Below are 19039 nucleotides of genomic sequence, written 5' to 3'. Positions count from 1 at the left end.
CACAGTTGCAGTTCTTCTGCAGTGAGAACCTGACACAATTTACTGATATCTATGAAGGGTGTACAAAATGTATTTATTTGTAGCACATGGTAAAAGCATACGTTCACACTGTAACTGTGCTCAAAATGTATGACTGTCTACTGGAAACAATTAATATACAGTTTAACCAACAGTAATGATGCATGTCTGGAGAAGCACACTAGAGGGCAGGCCAACACAAGAGGTGTCTGCTTAAATGTAGCGCTGTTAAATTCAGTAAACTATACTCTCAGATTTTAGTTCTAATATATTGCATGTTTAAGCTGCCATTACTTTACACTGTGCGCAAATAGTTTTAGACTGTCGATCTTCTGGAAAACGTGGTTAATAATTGCAATGCAGGCAGTACGCCTTGCTTAGTACCACCATATGCATAACAGTAGTTTTGTTGACATGGTCCTGTTAAATCTAAGGCCTTTTGGAATCATGCTAAACAATACCTACAACCAAAGGGCTCCAGCTGGAATTTTCAGTAAGTGATCTGTCTCATCAGCATACGTGAAAATATGCTTTCTTTTTTTTTGCCTGCAGTTATGTATACAATAAACAGACTTATGTATTATCAGTAAATGTATGTAGGTATGTGTAATACAGTTATGAAGTGGAACTCAGAAAACCAGAACAATCTGATTGGCAAACAAGAATTGTATCAAATGTTCAGCTTGCACCTAAAATAAGTTCACTCCCCAGGTCCAAAATGGCATAAAAAAGTATATAGCATTTGTTCAGCTTACATTTAAAAGACATTTACTCCCCAACTCTAAAAAAAAATTCAAAAAAGAAAAAAAAAACATTCAGAACACATGCTGGGTTGGGTTGTGCACTAAATAAATTCCATCGCTGAGATAGGGAAAGAGTTCAAACTTCACATGTAGAGTAACATGAAATTGAGGGTGAATCCCTAACTGGAGCTGTGAGGCAGAGATCTTTCCACATCTGTATAATGTGTAACTCAGCACAATAATTTTAGTTAGATAAATGAATAGACAGATACCAATAAACATGGAGTTCCAGAAATGCAAACAAATAAAAAAAAAAAGATCTTGTTTCAGAATTACCTTGATTACAGGTATAAAAGTTTCTATCTCAGAAAACAGATGCATTATGAATCTTAAACTCCATTTGTACTGTGTAATTTATGTGTTCTTCTACTGGAGCTATTATAGAAATAAAACATTGGTAGTGTGCTATCTAAGGGACAGCCCTTATTGAGCTCTGTTTGACATACTTTGAAAATTAGGGTCCTGATATAGCTGATGCTGTCACTTAGAGGTAAGCAGGATTGGCCTTTGGTCAACTGGTGCCCTAGGCAAAAGGTCTCCACAGTGCCCCCCACACCACTCGGTGCCCCCATGCTGGTCTACCTACACCATCCAGATTACTGGAAAAGCTCCCCTGCTAGAGCAGCACCGTAGGTGGTCACCTAGTTGGCCTATGCCTAAGGGCCAGATATATACGTAAGGATGCAAAATTGATTTATGTGATTTTAAATAATCTCAAAGCACAAAGGATCACGTGCTCTGAAGAATTTCAGTAATACTTTTATTACACATCCAAGCAACATGCAGAACTAAAGCTGTGAGTTGTTAGTGAAATTTGTCCTCCAGGTTTTGTTTCGGTCATCTTTCTACTTACTGTGTGACTTTGAGCAAGTGACTTTACCAGACAGTGCTCCTAGGTCAGCAGTGTCATAAGGTTTACCTGGGTAGCAAACAAAAATACATATGAAAAAAAATGAAAAATATATTTCAAAAGTTCAATAAAGTCCATACCAACTTTTGAATTAATGGACCAGTCATACATTTTTATACTCTTGTACCCGTCCATTACACATCTGCTACCTGGACAGTAGTAGCTTTATCCCACTTCATGTTCTATTCTGAGAGGCAGCTCTTCTTTCATCCTACAATAATATTCCAGAATATTCTGTTTCTTATTAATGGAGTACTCTTTATTCTGAGAAAGAGAGGTATCTTCGGCATTTAATATGCTAATGTTTGTTTTAGTGGATATTACCTGCTCATTTTATCAACTACAGACTAAAAAGCCAATGAAGTGGTGGTCACTGGTCAGATATATAGTATGGAAATCTGATAGCAGAAACAACATCAGTTTGTTGAGTAGTTACAAATAGCAAGCTAAGGAAGAATGCGGTAGTATAATAAAAGCTGTTGTGAAATAATGCATTTTGCAAAAGTAACAACAATCATCTTATGGAATGCAGAATGATCATACGTTCCATCTCCTCCTACGTCATTACAGTTCAGTTTGGTTATCTGAAACAGTAAGCAATTCTTGGTATTTGCCTTCATTGTATTGTGTGAGGGGAGTGAGCACAGCACTTGAAGACTGCATGAGCAGTTTGTTGATCTGCTTATTTACAGGTAGATAAACCTGATTAATGACTGCCCTTTTCTGTTATGATCTAGCTGCAAAAGAGTTAAACTCCAAAATAGATAAAAATCACACTGTGAAACTACTTAAATACTCACAGATGGTATTAGGTCCACCTTTAAAAATATATTTACATTCAAAAGAAAAAAATCATAGGCATATCAGTATCATGTCCTTTAAAGTAGGAAATCTTGAATAATGCCACCATCTAGACCTGAGATCCAGCTAATTGTATTATCAGACTATATAAAGTTGTCACAACACCAGAGCATTTACTGGGGACCTCTGATGAGACTGTTTTTCTGAGTTCTCTAGTGAAACTTGATAAAGTAGATTGTGTTTTGATAACATGTTCAAGGCAGTTCCTGAGCCTTGTTAACAACATGGAATAGACTCTTGAGGAACATAAATGTGAGCACCATAGAATGCAGCAATTTGTTAGATTTACGTGTTTTGCTTACCATTGTTATGATAATGTTTCAATGCGATGCTCTCTGATTCTGGCTAATCAGTTTATAGATTAATTCACAGATCCAGCCGTCCATCCTCAACCCCTTTTTCCTATGGGGTCGAGATGCCACTTCAACAGTGACCGTCATCTAGAGCCAAAGTTCACACTGACAGTTGGCTAGCCTCATGGTTGTTCTTCCATACCACATGCTTGCACACAGTCACACTTACGTCCAGTACCACCTATTGCATGTCTTTGGAATGTGGCAGGAAATCCATGCAAACAAAGGGAGGACATGCAAACTCCACACAGAAGGCAGCCCAGCCGAGAATTGAACCAGGGAACCTGTTAATATGAGGTGACAATGCTATCTGCTGCACCAGTGTGCCTCCCTAAGATTAACTCACAGATAATGAGTTTGATTCGTAGTACAATTGGTACCATTTTACATTGAATAGTATAGTATAGTGCTGAAACCATCTTGAGTATACCTTGGTGGAGGATAACAAATAACCAAAAAACACCAAGGCACCCACCACGAAGCTGCAAATCTATAAAAGGAGTTGGAAAGCAAATCTCCACAGCTGATAAATTAATTAAAACCATGACTGGAAAAACTTTATGGACACATAAGTTTAATCACAAAGAGTTAAGCACTTTCATCCCATTCATTACAGGGACTTCTTCAGAACTAAAAACTCTTCCATTTGCAGGGTCTATAAATGTGTGAAATTAAAAAAAAAGATCACCTGGCATCTTAATTAATAAGACAGTCCAGGCAACTTAAAGTTATATTACATCATTTGTTAAAACAGGTATATTACAGCAGGCAGGTAATAAACTATTAAATCACAAAACTATTACTGGCCAAAATACAATCAAGTATTTTTTTAATATTGGCAGAGCAAGTATAAGCAAGCAATAATGCCTGACAGGGTGTGTGTTAATGTGTAATTAATGCCCGCCCATGGGTGTTGTGCAGCATCGGTCCTCTACACCCCTGGAAGGGCATTAATTACACATCATCACACACCCTGGAGGGCACTATTGCCCTTAGACAATAGGCTCGCTGTAAAATTGTTATGTTTTATTTGCATGTTTATTTTTTTAAGGACTATATTTTTTTATATATATTTTTAATGTAAAATAGTTCTTCCGCCTACTGTTTCAAACTTGCTGTAGTATATGTTAATGGTGTTGGAGGAAGCATTTTATATCAAATATTTATAAAAAAAACAATATAATCTTTAAGAAAAAAAAAGTGAAACAACAATTTTACATAGAGCCCATTCGCTCTCCCATTCACACATACACAGTCTCTTCTGCTTTCATATACACACCTGGTCTCCACTGCTTACATACATGCATTCACTCACACATCACTCTCGCTTTCTCTCTCACTCTCTCCATCCTTCTCTCTCTCTGACACACACACAAACACACACAGTCTCTCTGCTTTCATGCAACCAGTCACACATACATGCAGGTAGAAACACACACACACACACACACAATTGCTCTCTCTCTTACTTGCATACATGCATACACTCTCACACACACACTGCATTTTCTTTTTTTTTCTATTTTACACTCACTAAACAGTACAACAACTGCGAGTGTAAAATAATGGCGGCCATTCCGTTTCTTCAGTTCAAGCTCCACGGCTGCTTGATAAGCAGCTGTGAAGCGAGACTTGTTCTTTTCAGCAGGCATTACTTGTACCTGCTGGAGAATGCTTGTTCTCCAGTCAGGGTATTGATGTACAGTTTGCCCATTGTCTAAAATAGAATATGTGTATATGTATATAGTAATGTATAAAAAAAGATGCTAAAGCTTGGCTGCCCTTAATTTAAGTACACTATTGAGGGGCATCATGTCATTCAGACTTGGGGGGCTACTAGCATCTAATCTTATTTACCATATATGTTCACTAAACTCAAAAATGTATTTTCCCAAACACCATCCCTAGGATAAAGGGAACCTGTTCTAAAATGAAGAACAAAAACATTTTGTATTTTACGCAATTCAAAGTCTGTCTGTACAAGGTGTTATTTTCATTCCATTTTTTAAGTAATAATGCTCATATATGTGCTTCTTTAGAGCACGTTCAGTTTTGCCTATGTAAATTTAATGACAGTAATGAAAAAAGTGATGTAGACAATGCCAGTAGAATTACAATCATAAGTACTGTTTAGTTTAAAATCAAAAGGAACAGTATTTAACTTCAAATTTCTACCTACACTAATCATAGGATCATAGTTGATTACTAGGCTATCGACCCAAGGTCATTTTAAGCCTAGCCATTTCAACCCAGTGTAACACAATAGAGGTGCTACTCAATACCCAAGATTCCATTTAGTGATGACTGCCTATGTGGGTTGTAAGCGCTATCCCTGGTAGAATTTACAGTGTCCCATCCACTCATCCAGGTTTCTTTTGAACAGTATCATAAAGGTGCACTGTTTCACATGAATTGGTAGCCTGTTCCAAAAACATGGCAGTCACTGGGAGATAAATCTGTCCCTCCAGCATGTCCTATTTAAGTCTCAGGCCATATTTAAGTCCCTGGAATGGGTAGCCCTAGACCCATTTGATTTATGGATATGCAGTAAGTTCGTTAGGATTGGGTCTTGGGTTTCTCTGTAGGCCAGGCATAAGTCTCCCCTAGGAAGTCTTTATGATACGGAGTATAGTGACAGGCACTTTAGTCAGTCTGTGTAAGGCACATGCTGGAAGCCCTTGATCTTCTTTGTTAGAAACCTCTTAGGTCTCTTTAATTGCTGTAGGTACTTAGTACGGTACATACCAAATGGGGCATTATACTCAATTATGGGCCAGATAAGGGCCAAGTATAGGGGGGTTGTAACTTCTTTTGCTCTCAAGGTGCCACCTTTACTAATCAAGTGAGCTATGTGGAAAGCTTTCTTTACAACAGTAGACATGTGGTGGTCAAAGTTAAGGTCGTGGTCAACCCGTGATCTCAGATCCCTTACCACTTCATGGGTACTTAGGGTATTGTTATTGATTTGATGGTATGAAGGGACATTGTTTGTCCCAAAGGGAATGATGATGCATTTTTTTGCATTCAGTTTGAGACTGTGACTAATACACTAGTTGTTGGTCTGTGTGAGACACTCCTGGAGTATACTGGCATCATTGCAGTGTTCTGAAAACTTGTTCAGCCACAACCCTTTAGTTTTGACCTGAACTTTGAGGAATGTATACCAAACAGTAGGGGGTCCCGCACTGACCCCTGTGGCACCCCGCTGATAACAAGTCTGCTGGCTGATGTGGAGTCACCCACTTTGATAGTGTGTCTCCAGTTTGTGAGCCAGTTGGACACCCATCTTATAACGAAGGGGTTTACATTCAATTTGCTAAGTTTATTGGTAATGCCTGAAGCTGGGATTGTGTCAAATGCCTTTGCCAAGTCAAGGTATGCTGTGTGTGCAGATTTCCCTAATCAATGGCCTTGGTCACACTTTCAAGGAAATCCACCAGATTTAACAGGTAGGATCTTCCCTTCACAAAGCCGAATTGGGTAGGATCCATGGTTTGGAGGTCACCTATGTATTTATTTATGAAGTCCATAATGATATGTTCCATGGCCTTACAGATGAGGCTGGTTAGGCTTATGGATCTGTAATTACCCAGGTCTGTTGCTAGGCCACCTTTGTGGAAGGGAACAAAATTAGCTGTTCTCAATTCTGCAGCAACAAAGCCTGTGGTTAGGCTATGATTGAAAAGGGTGCTTAGTGGTGATGCTAGTTCATGTTTTAGCCTGTTTAGAAGATGACATGGGATGTCATCTGGTCCCATAGAGGCCATGTTTTTTGTCTTGGACAGGGCTTTGAGGACATACTCTTTAGCTATGTAAGATAAGTGGGGACGTTTGGGGGAGGATTTGTTGTAAGTTAGGGGGGGATAAGGGAGTGAAATTTTCATCAAACCTATCCTCTAGCAGTTTCACTATCTCTGTGTGATACCATTGACCACCAGTTCTGCACATGCTTGGGTCCTACCCTTTAGGTTACGTACAAAGCTGTAAAAGGCCTTATGGCTATCCTTGGCAGTACTTGCTAGGTTTCTGTCAGGAGATGGAGGATTTGACAAGTTGTCTTATTTGCCTGTTAAGGCTGAGGAGGGTGCTTTTCCATTGTTGGGTCCTTGCCTTTGATTTCTTGGACAGCAACTTTTTGCATTTATTGTAGAGTTTGTTGATGCTGGAAGTCCACCATGGTAGCTTGCTTTTACTTGGTGCGCTAGCTTTGATTCTATCTGGTACAGACGAGTTTATACACTTATTCAAGTGATTGTATAAGGCTTTAGTGTATGCCTTGGCATAGTTACCACTTTTAGCCTGGGATAGGGCTTGGAATGCATTTATACCTTCACCTAGGAGGATGTAGTTTGCCTTGGTGAAGTCTTTTAGTCTGATTTCACCCTTTGCGAGTTCTAATGTTAGTTTGACAATGACTGATTTGTGGTCAGTTTTAACTAATGAGGGTCCAACAGTTGCAGCATTGCACCTGTTTGACATGTGGGTGAGGACCAGATCTAGAACATTTATTCCTCTTGTTGGGGGTATGGGCAGTTTGCTCCATGGTGTTTGAATTCACAAAGTCAAGAAACTTTTGTGCTAGTGAGTTTGGGCTCGAGTAGGTTTCCCAGTTGATGATGAGATAATTGAAATCTCCATAAACACTATATTCGGTGAAATTTGGATTGCCCTCAGTTTAAGTGGGTTTTGTGGGTGTCCTGACCCATGGGGGGATCTATAAATGGCTAGGACTTGAATTGGGGTCTTACTCGCTGTAACCTGGACCTGGAGTAACTCTTTGGAGTTGTCCAGTCTAACTAGACATGAAGTGAATTTATCTCTAATATAGATTGAAATACCATCTTGTCTGGTTTTCACATGTTCATTTTAGGGTCTAAAGATATAGAAGGTATTGTAGCCTTGCAGGCCTGGGGTACTCTCTGAGGTGTTAAACCAGGTTTCTGTGACTGCACAGACATCTACATCTTCTTGTAATAGAAGTGCTTCCAGAAGTGCAGATTTTGGTTTACAATCCTAGCATTTAAGCAGCATGACCCTTATTTTGTTCTGATTGGTTAATTTCACATTGGTAATGTTTTCGAGACCTTGCCTAAAAAAGGCACTATGAGGGAGGCAAGAGCCTTTGCCAGCAGCTGAAAGCCTAAGGATATCAGGTGCAGACCGTCTTTGGCAAAGCAGCAAGGTTTGTTGACCATGGCTTCCCAGGAAGACAGGAACTAGATCCCCTTGGAATGACACCAAAAACTAAGCCAATTATTTAAATCAATCATTTTTGTTTATACTGTTGATCATTCTATGTGAGGTTAGTGTGCAGCTCAAAGCTAGGACATTTCTGCCTGGGACACAAACTCAGAGGGCTTGACCATGTCTCTGTTCATATAGTCAGTGAAGTATGTCGCAGGCCATTCACACCAACATAACGGTACTTGTTGAGAGACCTGAGTGCATGTGTGATTTGGTGAATCCTGGCACTGGACAGGCAGCTAACCGTGACTTTGGTCTTGTTCAACCTGGATGGGTGGGACATCCGTGTGCCTCACTATTGAGTCTCCAATAACAAGAAAACTTGGTTTTTGAGGGTTACACCTTATGGGCTTGGTGGGTGACACTAGTGTTGCTGTGTGTCATGGGTGCTGTGGAGACTGTGCTAGCTGAAGCAGACTTGTATTTTGGAGGTCTGTGGTGTTTCGGTAAGTTTTTGAGAGAACCTCCCCATATGTGGATTTACATGTTTGATGCATACTATGTGCATGAGTAGTGTTATGTGTATGAGTAGTGGTACTATGTGAATATGTAGTGGTGGGTGAGTTATCAACCTTCTCCGTGTTACTGTTTCAAGTGAGAGAGAACATAGATTCTAGATTTTTGGTGTAAATACATCTCTCGCACTCTGTACTAGACTTTGTTATTAGTAGAGGGTTGTCTTTGCACATGTGGCAATTGCTACGCTGCTTCAAGAGACCCAAGTCAACAAGGTTGTTAGGAGAAACCAGCGTAGTCCAACTGTCCATAATGTTAGGCTGAAGACGTTTGTCACTAGGGGTGGCTTTTCAGAAATGATCACAGAGGAGCTTGGCGAATGGATGTTTCTGCCTGGGTTTTAAGGGAAAATTTGTTAAATTTAACTGCCTGGCTTTGGTGCCCAACTGCACAGCAGTGCATGGTGCTGTGTGATGCGCAAACAAGCAGAAACCTGCTCAGAAGGGCCTAAATACCAGAAACGAAAACTTGAAAAAAAACTCTTAACAAAATTGAAAAACACCTCTTAACAAAATTGAAAAGGACTAATGAGGATGTTTATTCCAAGCCCTAAACCTGCCTACTTGTACCAACCAGGTGCCAGTCAAACACAATTCTCTCACAAAAGTGCAGATAGGCCCCTTCCAATCCAAGATGGCCTGGAAAACGTTCTCAGAACAAACAAACCACTACAATCAGTTCCAGAAGCAGCAGGCCTGGATCTGGACTATGCTACAGCTACTAGCTACCCTAGTTTCAACAGGAAACACTAGTGAATATTTAACACAGCAAAAAAATAGCAGTGAGACACTGAAAAAAATATTTAAAATAGCAGACATTCTTGTGGCAGCAGGTGTAAGTATAGGACTGCCATACACATGGAAAATCAGCCCGGAGGCTCTAAATAATGATTTAAACAGTTAACAGGTCAGTTAATTAAATACTGCTTGGTGGGAAACCCTGAGCAGACAGAACAGATAGCTTTAAAACAGTGAAAAAATACCAGTAGATACTTAACAAACATGGTGGAAACAGCAAAAAAAGCTTGCTAAGCAGTGAAAATAGCAATAACATTTGATTTTACAGGCACAATGTAGCAGGTAGTATATCAGTGTAGTTTAGTACACAGTAAACAAACAGTATAAAAGTAGGCGACAGGCAATTAAAAAGTGCAGTAAATAGTATAAATACATTTACATTGTACACAAGACCCACATTTAGATCACACCCTTGGGGATTCTCATGCAGTCTAAGGGATCAAAAACAGAAGCATTTCTTTTTAATCGTTCCTTCAGATTAGGCAGTATCTTGTACGAAAACTGTGGGGCCCCACCTAAGGCTTTTTTTTGTTTGTTCATTGTTCTCAATAAGGCTCCAATTATTAATTAAAATTCTTCTAATGGTATTAGAACCAAGCCCATATTTCCTAATCAGTCTGTTCGAGTTTTTTTTTTTTTTGTCTGTCTCGTCAGCCTGGTCCTTATTAATACCAATACCTAACATACCACAGGGTAAACCTTGTCATGCTGTTTAATAATTAATTCATCTTTGATCCCGTGTAGCAGTTCCTTGGGGTAACATTGACTCATACACATTTCTATAATAGTATTAATTTTAGATATGAAATTGTCATTGACAGAAACAATTCTAGATAACCCTACCATCTGTCCTTTAACTAATCTCTTTTTTTGATGATAATGGTGGTTGCTGTTAAAATACAAAAAAGTATTTGAGTATATAGGTTTCCTATACAGTTCTGAATTAAACTTATTCACATTAATGTTCTTAGATAGAGTGATATGTAAATAGTTAACAATGGAAGCCAAGAAATGCAGTTGTGGAATTCATACTAACTCATTTTCATTTTCTTTCCAAATAAGAAAGATATCATCCAGATAATGTAAAAAAGTGACCACATTGTGCATATATTTTGTATTAAACACAAAACGCTTTCCACAATGCCACAGTGTAATGTTAGCATACAAGGTGGCGTATAGCCTTCATTGCTACGCCTGTTGTCCATTTATAAAATTCCCCCTCAAAATATAAAAAATTATTTTCAAGCACTAGTTGCATAAATTCAACTAAGAAATTCACTTCAGCATTGTCCAAGCAATCATAACTAATACAGGCTTCCCCTAAACACTAGCCAGTACTGCTGATTGATTTCCCCTCTAGCTGCCTCTTTACCTGTTTCCTATTTAGGAACCTAGCACCTTCATATCTCTTTACTGCCATCTATTCCTCTTGTCCTTAACCCCTATCTTTTTTAGCCCTTGCCTTTCTTATTTCCCCCTGTATTTCTTAACCTTTTTGCTTCTTGCAGGATGACTCATAGTCCTCCTGAACGCTGTCCTTCTCTGGCCCCTCCCATCTGTACCAGTTCTTCCCCTTTACCCCTCCTCTTTTCATATCTATGCACCTGTATCCCATAAATACCCTTGGCTTTGTGCCGAGCCATCTCTAAGTACTCCAATAAGGCCCTGGCCGCTTTCTGTATGCCCTGCTCCTAGCGTCTAGTGCCTGTAGTATGTATTGCTTTGATTGTTGTTTAACTATACATGCTGAAATGTTTAATATGAAAACCATGTACCTAAAAGCTATGTCCTAGTTTCTGCTGCCGTTCAAATGGCTTTTGTTGAATGTTTATGCCTGTAAGCCTGTACAGCTGCTATGTTTTCTGCATATACCTGTAGTCATCGGTAGAGTGCTAGATCCCTAACATTTTGTTTTTGGCTTTTTACTCAATAGTTGCCTTGTTGTAAACTGGTAACGGCTATCTAGGTACATGCTATCTGTGAGGAGCTATTCCTGAGCGTGCTAATATTCAACTGTTGTAATAAGCCTGTAAATTACTTTTTAGTCAGTGACAATTGCTGTGTTAAGCCTGTAGAGAACCCTCCCTGCCAGTACTCTATTGTTTGTCTTACACTTATAAGCGGCTTTTTCAGCCTGCTTTTACTCGTTTGTGTTTAGCCTGCAAATGGCTTTTTAGAACTACGCCACCTACGTGGAGGCACTCTGAGTGCATTATAGTCTAATTCTTCCTTGGCTGTTTAAATCAGAAGCGACCTAGCTGAAACACTTGATTAGCTGCACTTCTACAGTAATACCTATGGGCTTAGTATGAATCCTAGCCATTGGTAAAGTGCTAGATCCCTAACAGTTTGTTTTAGGCTTTTAAATTGATAATTGCGTTGTTGTAAGCCAGTGATGGCTATCTGGGTACATGCTATCTGCGAGGAGCTATCTCTGAGTGTGCCAGTATTCAACTGTTTGTGATAAGCTTGTAAATGGCTTTTTTAGCCGGCATCCAATTGCTGCATTAAGCCTGTAGACAACCCTACTAGCCAGTACTATATTATTTTACTTAAACTTGTAAGCGGCTTTTTAGCCTGTTTTTACTTGTTTGCGTTTAGCTTGCAAATGACTTTTTAGAACAACCCACCCACCAAGTACATTTTAGTTTACTTCTTCCCTGGCTGTTTAAATCAGAAGTGACCTAGCTATAACATTTGATTAGCTCCATTACAACAGTAATATCTATGGGTTTAGTGTGAATCCTTACTGTGTTTGTTTTAATTTGTATCATTTGTCTGGACTGCTACATAGTGACACATTTCTCAAATCTAAGGTGGGGAATGCAGTCACACTGAAATATCAAACGGTGTCTGTTTATAGTATAGGGTTTATAACACTGTTCCCTTAAATTGTGTCTACTATTATTGCTATTTAGGGTGAGGGTATGATGTTTTGCTAACTTTATTTTATTGTCCCTGTGAATGTTCTGTGTAAACTAGCCAACAAACTGTGTCCTATTACAAGTGCAGAGTTTATAGCAATGTTGTTTTGAAAATCTGCTCTCTCATGCTAAGATCTAAAGTGAGGGAATGCCTATATGCCATCCTCAGTTTACTTTTTGTATGAATGTTTTTGTGGATTTTTACCACCCCTTCCTTGCCAATTGCTAACCCATATATTCTCTTCACAGCTTTTGTCCTTCTTTTTTTTCATTTGAGTACCTTGATCTACTGTGCTATTTCTGCACCAGTTTCTCAGAACCTACATATTTGATGGTAAAGGACCCTTGGTAATTATCAGCAGTTTCCAGCTCATAGCCCTATTTTGCCCTGCTCTCTTGCTCAAGGAAAAGAAAGTATGTTGTTCCCTAAGACCTGCCTGAAATACTTTCTTCCATTGTACTCTCTGCCACATGGGTAATAAAGTACGCTCCAAGCAGCCTCTACTATCCCTTCCTTCTACCCTATAACCAACTCACCCCCTATCCTTTGTTGTACCTCTTCGTACTAGCTTTCAACCCTACTCCTGTTACACTCATCCTGCTCCCTTTCTTACTTACATGCATTTTAATAACCTGTCCTCTAGGTGGCACCCTTATCCTTGCTATACAGTCTGTTGGACCCTCTGTATTTTTCCCAGCTACTTACCCTAATATCTCCAAAGGCCCAGACCTGGGCCTATTTCACATTTGTCTAATTTATTGCTATCTAAATCTACCTCTTCTAGACTCACTCTTTGTTGTTACTACCCACTCCTGCCTTATCTGTCTTTCCTTTAGTAGCCAGTACTGCTGATTGATTTCCCCTCTAGCTGCCTCTTTACCTGTTTCTACATGCTCCGTTTGCCCTGCGGGCTCACTCTGCTCCCCTACCCTACCCCCATATCCCACCCACCCCCAGTGGTCTCAACCTTATACTTCCTTAACCACTCCCCCTTTACCAATCATCCAATCCCTCACTCCACCACATTACTCACTTATAGCCTACTCCTAATTCCTTACTACATCCCACCTCCTAAGTACTTACTAGATCCCACATACTGTTTTCTCTTCAAATCACCCCACCCTTTTCCATTCCTTGTTCCTTATACTCCTTTTCTCTCAGATACATCTTTACACATCCACTTACTATGCCTATCTTCAGCTTACCAAGAAACTCTAACTCATTCCTCTATTTATTCATTCTTAATACTTTACTTGTCTCCCTTATCCTTACTTCCTATGAACACCTAACCTGTATGAATTCTCAACACCCACCAAGACAAACAACTCCTCTCTCTACGATAACCTCCCTACCCTACAGCAATATAACCTCCTCACCTTCATACCTCCTACCACATTTTCACAGACTTACACACATTAAATATTTTCAAACCAGAAAACCTTACCCTATTTTTTGCTAGCTAACCAAATAGTTGCATAATCCTCTACTGTATCTATTACTATACGGTGATATACATCCTAACCCAGGACCAAGTAATACCATCCTAGATTCCCAATCAGTCCTTCCTACTACATTTCATGCTCCCACTACTACACCTAACTCACTCTCTATAGCCCAACTCAATGTACGGAGAATAAATAATAAAATTACCCAACTGCATTCCCTGCTACACACACATTCTTTTGATATCCTATGTCTAACAGAAACTTGGCTCAAACCAGTAACTAAGGATAATGATATAATTCCACCTGGCTACAACATCCTGAGACTAGACCGCCTGTTCAAGAAAGGTGGTGGGCTGGCAATATTGTATAAATCTAACTTACAAGTTACCTCACTAGATATACAACCTCCCTCACCCAGCAATGCTGAAATTTTGATCTCTAAGCTCCAGATAAATCCTAATAAAGCCTTGTACATCATTTGCTCCTACATCCCCCCAGGTAATAACATTAACACTCTTGAAAATACCCTTAGCTGACTTTCTACATCCTTCCCTCAAGAAACCATACTGCTAGGTGATTTTAACATTGATTGGAATCATTGTACTTCTACTAAACCTACTACTCATATAAACATTTATGGCTACCACCAAACCATTACCTCCCCCATTAGAACCAATAAACCTAGCAACAAACAAAGCATCTTAGACTGGATATTAGTGAACAGTAATCCCCTTACCTATAAAACAAATGTACTTCCTGATGATATTAGCGATTACTCACTTATACTTATTACTAGACAAAAAACATTTATCTCGAACCCTTTAACCTATAGAATAACTCATAGCAAGAAAAATCTAGATCTAGTTAGCTACCAAGCTGAGCTCAAAGCCTGTAACTGGTCACCCCTAAAGTACCTGCCTCCTGATGAAGCTGTCTCTTATTTTAATAAGACATTTTTGCAAATTCTAGACCACCATGCCCCCTGCCGTAGGGTCAGAACTAGGAACAAACCTGCTCCCTGGCTCTCAAAAGAGACCATGCAGAAAATACTGCTGAGAAATAAAATCTAGGACAAATGGAGAACTACCAAAAACCCATCCGACCATCAAAACTTTAGGCAACTTAGAAATTTGACAAAAAAAATTAATACTCCTTGACAAAAAAACTATTACCTAAAATTCCAACAAACCCAAAATCAAAACCCTCAAAAATTCTGGTCAGGAATAAATAAATTACTCCATCCTGGACATGCTAAAACTCCCATTCCTTCTAATTTTACTCAGAACTCACCCAACCAAATTGCTGACACTTTTAACAAATTCTTTTCTGACACAGTGCAGTCTTTAGCAAAGTCCCTCTCACATCCTAACACTACTGAGCCACTTTCTCTTATCAGTAAATTCCCCGTATTTCAGTTCCAGCCAGTTCCAACTTCTTTAATCCTTTCCTTACTTCGTAAATTCAAACCATGTACTCCTTCAGCAGATGCCATTCCTGCTGAATATTTACATATGGCAGCTGAAGCACTTGCCTATCCTATTTCTATTCTAATAAACAGAACCGTTACTGAAGGTACTATCCCAGCCATCTGGAAAGTCTCTCATATTATCCCACTGCATAAGGGAGGTAACTCAAAAGATCTATCAAATTTCTGTCCCATAGCCCTTCTCTCTCCATTAGAAAAAATTATGGAGAAATCTATCCATCAGCAATTACTTGATCATCTCCTCCAAAATTATCTACTAGCTGATTGCCAACATGGTTTCAGGCCTTTTCATAGCACCACATCTGCACTCTTAACCTTTACTGACTGTATTAATAAGAATCATAACAACAACCTACTTTCCTCCGCACTCTTCTTAGACCTCTCCAAAGCCTTTGACATGGTTAACCATCAGTTATTGTTAGATATACTGAAATCACTGTCACTTGATACTCAAGCACTCAAATGGTTCAAATCCTAGCTAGAGAATAGAAAACAAGCAGTTCTCTGGGAAAGTAGCTTATCCTCTCAACTCCCCATCACCCTGGGAGTCCCACAAGGATCTATCTTGGGGCCTCTCCTTTTTTCCATTTTTATTAATGATCTGAGTGCTTCCCTTCCTCTAACCACCACCTTACAATATGCAGATGACTCTACACTAATCTGTGCCACTGACTCCACTACCGAACTGCAGACCAATACCCAAAAAGTTTTTACCTTAGCTGAAAACTGGTTCCACATCCGCCGTCTCCTCCTCAATCCTAACAAAACTAAGTTATTATTGTTTACTCCTACTCAAAAGTCTTCCCCTATCTATTTCACAGTTACATCCAAAAATGGAACTATAATAACACCAGACACAACCACCAAACTTTTGGGTGTAACAATTAACAATAATCTTAACTTTGACTCACACATTAATTTGACCATTAAATCAGTAAATAGAAAACTTGGCTCCCTTTACAGGCTTAAAACCTTTCTTACTCCCTCAGCTAGGACCACTATTGCCCAGACACACCTTATAATCCACCCTTATCTACACCTATCCTATCTACTCTAACCTTTCCAAAAGCAATCTGAACAAACTATCAACCTCATATAATAACATAGCTGGATTTGCTACTGGTTCCGCATTTCGTACCCATCACTGCCAAAACCTTAAACAACTAGGATGGCTGGAATTACACAATCAGTTTCTTCTTCAGCAACTGACAATTACCCATAAGATCTTATATCATCCAGTAAACTCTCCCATACTCTGTAACATTATCAAACCTTATATCTTACAACACTGCACTCAGCTAGTAGCATCCATTAAATCCAACAATAAATCTGGGAACTGCCTATTTTCTAACTTTGTTGGAACTAAGTGGAACAAACTCCCATCTAATCTTACATCACTTATATCAACACCCCTTTTTAAGAAACAACTAAGAACTTTCCTTCTATCCCAGTGGCTATGCTCTTGTACAAATCCTGACTGACCTACTGTTTCTTTCTTGCCTATCACCTCTATGTCCCTATTATTCTTACCAACTTCCTTTGTACTTTCTCAGTATCATCCTGCAAGTACGTGACTTTTTCTAGTAACAAAAAGTATTTAAACTCTCAATTAAATACTTCTACTCCCCCTTTCCTTACCAGCTCTGATTCATCTCATATGCCCTTCTCTGAGGGCTTTAGTTAACAACCTGCTTAACAGACATACCCCTATGTATCTCCTTATTCTACCTCTCAGTGATATCCTGTTGTAATTCTGCTTATTTAATGAAGTTTTTAGGCTAAACAAATTGTCAACTTTGTTCTCAATGGAAATATCTTGTATTCTTTCTTACCTGGCTACACCTGTATAATGGAGCTGTTTTTTTTTCCTATTTGTGCTAATATATTATTGTTTTTTGCTTATTTTAGATTCAATTTAACATATTGGAAATTGAAGTATGTTTTAACTATGTAATTTTGGAGCTTTTCTCCCCGGGCCTCTACTGAAAATGGACATATATCCAGTTGGACTAGCCCGGTCAACAAATGTAAAATAAATAAAAATAAAATAAATAAATAATAAACTATTCTATTCTTGTATTGTGTGGGATGCATGAAAATAAATATATGACATTAGCAGTCAACATAAGCCAATGACAGTGGTACAACTCTTGTTTAATATGCCCCAAGAAATCCCAAGAATATTTTAGGATATATGGATATCCCTTGAGAAATTTTTAAGTGTAGCAAACACAAACAATGCTAGTGGATATGTTTTTGAACCAGCTGCCGCAACTGTAGGTCTCTTGGGGGTGTTCACATCCTTGTGGATTTTGGGTATGCCAAATATGGTATCATAGGACAAGTATTTATATAATTTGTGGTCAATCTGGCCTTGATCAAAGAGGTCTTTCAGAAATAATTTCAGTTTGTAGTAAAAGATGTTCACTTCATTTCTGGAAACCCCAACATAAAGAGACTCATTATTAAATAAATCGTACATCTTGGCAAGATAGTCGATAGTATCCATCAGTACTATACCACCTCTTTTGTCAGGTTTCATTATTTAATTCATGGTTATTCGTCAAATTATTAATAAGGGTCTACTCTTCTTTAGTTAAATTAGTTGAAGAGAGACCATGACTTTCTTTAACCAATTTTCTGATGTCTTTTTCACATTGCTTTTCAAAAACAGACAATATAGGTTGTAAAGGAGGATTGCATGCACTAAGTTTTTAAAATCTCATGTTATACGGGCTACTATGTGAACAATCATGAAACAACACTTTTAGATTTAATTTTCTAACATAAAGCTTAAGATCAAGGAAGCATTTCTGCTGCATCAAACTTGCACTCTGGGTGAATAAATTGAAATGCTGTTCATTGATAATTTCTCGGCTACAATTAAAAATTTTAAACCCACCATTTTCATACACAACAGACAGTGCATTTGCTGTAGCCATCTTGCTATAATAGCTTGCTATAATACCCGTTTTTACCAAGTGATGTCATATAACTTTAGGTTGTCCGGGCTGTCTTATTAATTAAGATGTCAGGTGATTTTTTTAATTACACACATTATTTATAGAGCTTGCAATTGGAGAATTTTTTGTTCTGAAAAATTCCCTTTAGTCTCATGATGTTGATTACAGGGAGCCCATGTAATAAATCTATATTTTTAAATAACATGTAGTTTAAGCACTTAGTGTTGTGCACTCAAGTAGTAGAGTATGTTACAGAGCTGGAAGCAAGATCCCTGTGGGCAGAACTTCCCTCACCTCTTTAGTTAAAAGATGTGTGAGTTTGTAGTAGGTACTAATAATTGCTGATACTTTCCTATATCTATCAAGAAAATGTTTGTCACAGGAAGTGTAGCATGCAGTCTGGTTAGACTTTTTCTCTCTCTCCCTTTTGCTGAACAGTGAGCAAGTAAGAAGGGCTTTCTTACCCCATCATCTACCTGCATATGCTTCTTACCCTGCCATCTATCTACACGCGCTTCTTACTCTACTATCTACCTGCATCTGCTTCTTATCCTACCATCTACCTGCATCTGCTTCTTATCCTACCATCTACCTGCATGTGCTTCTTACCCTACCCTCTACCTGTGCCTCCTTCTTACCCTACCATCTACCTACACATGCTTCTTACCCTACCATCTACCTGCACGTGCTTCTTACCTTACCATCTACCTGCATCTGT

At 38.8% G+C, this 19039-nt stretch overlaps 1 protein-coding gene across 1 annotated transcript in view; it reads left to right on the top strand.

The window, feature by feature from the left end:
• The first annotated feature begins 316 nt into the window (after positions 1-316).
• The window catches only part of LOC122787450 (methyltransferase-like protein 27), a 164665-nt gene continuing 145942 nt past the window's right edge, over positions 317-19039 (top strand). Inside the window, exon 1 of the mRNA XM_044054166.1 lies at positions 317-511. The gene's annotated coding sequence lies outside the window, so the exon portion shown is untranslated. The remainder of the gene's footprint in view (positions 512-19039) is intronic.

Source organism: Protopterus annectens, chromosome 13.part0 (genome assembly GCF_019279795.1).
Source record: "Protopterus annectens isolate FY-2018-M chromosome 13.part0, PAN1.0, whole genome shotgun sequence".
In the NCBI taxonomy this organism is placed as follows: Eukaryota; Metazoa; Chordata; order Ceratodontiformes; family Protopteridae; genus Protopterus; species Protopterus annectens.
Note: the sequence above shows the minus strand (reverse complement) of the source record. Positions and strands in the feature narration are given on the sequence as shown.